This window comes from Lathyrus oleraceus, chromosome 7 (genome assembly GCF_024323335.1).
Source record: "Lathyrus oleraceus cultivar Zhongwan6 chromosome 7, CAAS_Psat_ZW6_1.0, whole genome shotgun sequence".
Taxonomy (NCBI): Eukaryota; Viridiplantae; Streptophyta; class Magnoliopsida; order Fabales; family Fabaceae; genus Lathyrus; species Lathyrus oleraceus.
Window position 1 is genome coordinate 135,618,191 of NC_066585.1, and position 5,952 is coordinate 135,624,142.

At 33.5% G+C, this 5,952-nt stretch overlaps 1 pseudogene; it reads right to left on the reverse strand.

Moving 5' to 3' along the window:
• Window positions 1-3,016: 3,016 nt before the first annotated feature.
• LOC127104980 (lysine histidine transporter-like 2) lies at window positions 3,017-5,240 on the reverse strand (annotated as a pseudogene).
• Window positions 5,241-5,952: the final 712 nt, after the last annotated feature.

Sequence of the window (5,952 nt, forward strand, 5' to 3'; positions counted from 1 at the left end):
GGTATACAAGCCTTGCTTCTTTCTGCCTATCAAGACTTCCTTCAACCCCTTCATGAATCTCAGGATACCCTACTCTCCCTTGAACACGTATCATTTCTTTTCGAACTCACCAAGAGAAATAGATTTTCTTTTAAGATCAGGTACATACTTGGCACCAGTAACAACTTTATTGACTCATCATGAAGCTTGAATTTCACAAATCCAATTCCTGCAATTTTCCAGGCTTTATTGTTTCCCAGCAGTACTGATCCACCATCTTGATCACATAATTCCTCAAACACGTCTTTGTTTGGAGTCATGTGCCAAGTGCAATCAGAATGATCCATTCCTTGCTAGAATTTCCACTAGAAACCACCAGTACATAAGATGATTCATAATCATCTTGAACAATGGCTACATTACCATTGTCCTTGCCATCACCATAACTCTTTAACCTGTCAGGACACTCTTTTATGGTATGACCTTCCTTCTTACAGTTGTAAGACCTAATATCAATAACATCACCACCATAAGACTTATGTAGACTTTTACCTTTCTTCTTCTCAAACTTACCATCCTTCTTCGAGAATTTTTCTTTAACGGACAATCCTTCATCAACAGATGATGGCCCATGCTCTTTTCTTTTGTTCAAATCCTTCGAGTACAATGCTGATTGAACTTCTTTAAATGTCAGGGACTCTCTTCCATATAAGATATTTTCTTTAAAGTGAGCATGAAATCTTGGTAAAACACACAACAACAATAACGTTTGATCTTCATCATTAATCTTGACATCGATATTCTTAAGATCAAGAATCAACTTGTGGAACATATACAAATACTTAGCCAATACTTTGTCTTCACTCATCTTAAATGAGTATAAAGCTTGCTTCAGGTAGAGACGATTGACTAAATATTTGGTCATGTACAAACCTTCAAGTTTGTTCCACACACCTGCCGCCGTTTTCTCCTTCGAAACCTTCTGAATAACCTTATCACCAAGACTCAATATGATGGAACCGTGGGCTTTCTCGACCATCTTCCTCTTCTCCTTTTCTGTTAGGGTAACATCCATCTTTTCTGATCCCTTCAACGCTTCTAACAAACCCCGATGAACAAGAAGAACTTGCATATTCAAGCGCCATAATCCAAAACCATTCACTCCGATGAATTTCTCAATCTCATACTTCATTGATGACATCTTCTCCATGCTCACCGCACCAGTTTGTTGAGATAAACGATGCGAAACACAACAAATTTGTGAGAAAGGGAGAGTTCTTGAAAAAACAAGAAAATGATTCAATTCACGAAGGGAGGGAATAGAGAAGAAAAAGAAAGAGTAACAAAGTTTGTTATAACGATTTTACTATTCAGTTTATCAGTTATGGTTAACAGATTACAAGTGAATAACAATTATCCCTCTCTCATAACGAGTGAGAGAACAACCTATATATAGACTACTAATATATTAGTTTATGTATGATGTTAACTCTCATACATGACATATACATAACTTCTACATAACATAATTAACTTAGACCACTGCGTGCTTGAGCATACTTCAATTATAACATGCACATTCGACCCAATCGAGTCCCTCTTGTCGAGACTGAAGTTCGATCCAATACTACAAACTCAATGGACAAAATTATGATTATTGAAACTATGTAATTTTTTTTAAAGGAAAGAGGATGTGGAGTTATGTTAATGGAACTTCTATTAAGCCCACATATAAAAATGATGGAGCGATATATGCAAAAGAGTTTGAAACATTAGATGTTAGTAATTCAAAGATCCTTACCTGGATCAATAATTTTGTTTCTCAGTCAATAGATATGCAACTAACAAAATATGATACTATTAAGAAGGTCTGAGATCATTTGTATAATTAGTTCGATTTTGTAAAAAGGTACTAGCTGGAGAGTGACATTAGGGCTCTTAAATAAAATAGTATGACCATTTCAAAAAAATTATTCAACCATGACTATTACATGATTTATTGACTCTTATGGAATCAACTAAATTAAAAGGTGGCAAAACATACAACGACCAAAGAGAAAAAACAATATATGGTTCATTTTTTAATGGTCATTCGAGATGACTTTGAGAGTCTTCATGGGAGTATTCTACACTGTATTCCTCTTCCTAGTGTTGATTAACTTGTTAATTAGTTGGTGGCAGAAGAAATCAGATTCAAATCTCACTCTAATCTGATTTCAAAAAAAGGAACTCTCTACACTCCTTCGTCTATTTTTAATGTTCTTATTCACACAAAAAAAAAATTCAAGAAAGAATTGAAGTTGATATTGATGAATTTGCTTTTTGCAAGAAAACACGTCATTGAAAATCACAATATCCTAAATTGTTAAGAGCAAATAAGATTTTTTTTAATAATCTATCACCCAATGTTGTTGTGCAACTCATCACCATCACATAAATATTGATGAATGTTTTTTAATAATCTTAAATATTTATATTTTCTACTTAACCACATGGCATATTTGCTTCATCCTAAGAATCCTTGACTCTGGAGCATTACACTATATGTCTAAATCATTTGTTGTAATTCTCAATAAAAGAAGTTTTTGACTGAAAATGAAGACTAACAAATAAAACATAGCACTTGCTTTTCTTCGTACTAGCATATTTTTGTTATTATTATCTTACATTTTCTCTAAACCCCTCTTCCTATGTCCCTTCTTTCTTCAGTCCAAACCTCATTTCTAGTTTTCTCTCTCAATTAGACCATGGCATTTATTGCTCCTTTGTTAATAGTACTTGCATTTTCACTCAAGAATTTCTCTCTAAAAGAAACTACATTTTTCAGACATGAATAGACAAATTACATTAAAAAGAACAATTGAAAAATCTAACAACAAACTATAAGTCAAAGAAAAAAAATCTAAGTTTTTGCAACCTATATAAATTTAATTAATTATAGTGTAACAAAATGTTATAAAATGACAGTTTGCTTACACATTTTCTAAAACAAAATGAACTAGAAACTAAAACTAACTATCAACTAATAAATGTTTTTTCCCATAACTTTAAGGTGCTATCCTTCTGCTCATAATTTATGAGAAGAACTTATAATGCTTGAATTGAAGAATGATTTGTCTCAATGAGCCTATTGGAGCTAGTACCATCAACAACACCCCAAGCACAATGCAGACCTGTAATGCAATAAAAAAAATCTCAATAAATTACTTAACATAAAAATTCCATAGCAAATAAACTTTTATCATATCAATTAACAATATCATACCCAATTAACTATCCAAGATAATCCAAATCTCTTAGGTTGGTGAAGTTTAAGCCATATGACACATGGAATCTGCAATCATAATAATACTATTAAGACTAATGATACATGGAATATGCACACTAATTAGCAAGGTTTAAAAAAAGTTCGCGTAAAGGTTTTGTTATTTCGGTCGGTACAGTTGTTGTATATCACTAATTACATTGCAGTGTAAATTAATCACAATTTGTTCTTTAATATAAAAATGGTGAATAACGATATCAGTATATAGTATACCGTTTTATCGCGGTGACAACTAGTAAATAAATTAACATTTCTTTTGCTTACAAAATATGATGTTGGTGCAAAGGCAAACCCTCCAAGAAATCCAAGAAGAGAACCAAAAAAATGGAATGCAGATACCAACTATCATGGTGAATGCTGAAACAATATATATGATCAAAAAAGTTTGGTTAATTAGTATATAGAAATTTAAAAAGTATTTGAATATCAACTCAGACATAAATAATCGCGTACCGACGAATCCGGTTCGAGCAACTAAGCGAAGAATTAAGGAAGGAGGAAGCTTCATCTGCTTCACCAAAAAAGTTTCAATCATATCGAAAACCGGCATTGAGAATACCTGATAGCCACCAATAACATGAACAATAACAAATATGTTTGCAGCAGCAATGAGCCAAGTAGGGCGTTCTAGCGTGATGAGTATGTTATCTTCGACGCTGTTTCCGTATACATAGTATCCGATGAACGCGACTGGGAGATAACAAAAAGCCACTCCGATATAAGCGACGACAACGCCTTTCCACATTGCTTTCTTGGATGGATTATCAGGTGTAGAAGGTATTGTTGCTTGGATTTCAAGAACCACATTGTGACCTGCGTAGGAAAATGCTACTTCTCCCATTGCCAACATGAAGTTGAATACACCATCCGGAATACTATGAGCACTGTAACTATAGTCCACATCTGGTAGAACTCCTCTTTTAAGTGAAGCAACCCAAGCAATTGTTGAGTACCTGTATTGTATATCATATCATCATATCACATAGTAAACAACGGTGCACCGTTTTCGAAGGCTCTGGAAGGTTAGTCACAGTTTAAGTGTGAGAAAACAAATTTTGGGCGTCATGCCCTCAAAGACGGTTCTGCTGACCTTGATTCCTAATAATGGAAAGTTAGAGAGATGGATTATATTACCCGATAGACATGACAGCAGCAGCAAAAGAGACGGCAGAAATAGAGTTGAAGTTGGGGCATTGACAGAGAACAAAGTTTACAGAAGCAAAGATGATAATCCAATAAGACGTTCTGAGACCTTTCCAATGAGGCCAAAGAGTTTCTTGAATCTTCTGTAGTGATTTTCCTCCGGTGACCATATATGCAATGCAAGTTCCAACTTCAACAAGTAGTTGTTGGGGACAAATGATGTATAGACCCAACTTTTTACCAAAAGCATGTTGACCTAGCTCATGGTATCTGTCAAATCTCACTCCTGGTACCATTTCATGCATCTCAACCATTTGCCATAGTGTGAACAATGTGATTATCCATGATAATAACAACACCGTTACGCCTGGACCCCTGGTGTTTTTTTAAGATTTTCCAATTCCAATCAAAGCAAAAATAGTTAACATAATTCATTCTCATATATGAATCACATTCTAGACATACAAAATATATGGATCCAAAATTTGTGCATATATATATATATATATATATATATATATATATATATATATATATATATATATATATATATATATATATATATATATATATATATATATATATATATATATATATATAAGTTTAGAAAATATGTACCATCCCATCTTAGACATGGCGTAAGGAAGGGTGAGAACTCCGGCACCAACCATGGCTGTGATATTATGAAAAGCGGAATACCACCATTTCGCTTTTCTTGAGGCAGTGACGGGAAGCCAATCATTAATGGCTTTCTGTCGGGCTTCATCTGACATTGATCTTTCTTGTTTTCGTGATTAATATATTTTTATTTTTTTCTATAAGATATCTTCTTGGCAATGCAATCTACTATCACTTCTGCAAAGGTATTAAAGCTAGGTAGATATTGTCTAGTAAACAATGTAATGTAATGCAACAATATAACAATGTAATGTAATGTAACATTGCAACAATGTAACAATGTAATGTAATCAAATCTTTATGATATTGTCTTGTGTTGTATTTGTAATCAATCCATAAGTGTCGTGTGTTACACAAAGTGTGGAAACTATATGGAGGTTGGAAGCATTACTATAATTAGAAACATATATTGTGCTTCCTTGAGTTACCACAATCATTGGTCAACTAGTAGCTGTTACATTATCCGAGAAACTATGCATCGGAGAGATATATTATTAAATTATTAATTAGTTTAATATATATATATATATATATATATATATATATATATATATATATATATATAATATATATATATATATATATATATATATATATATATATATAGAGAGAGAGAGAGAGAGAGAGAGAGAGAGAGAGAGAGAGAGAGAGAGAGAGAGAGAGAGAGAGAGAGAGAGGAGAGAGAGAGAGAGAGAGAGAGAGAGAGAGAGAGAGAGAGAGAGAGAGAGAGAGAGAGAGAGAGAGAGAGAGAGAGAGAGAGAGAGAGAGGAGAGAGAGAGAGAGAAGAGAGAGAGAGAGAGAGAGAGAGAGAGAGAGAGAGAGAGAGA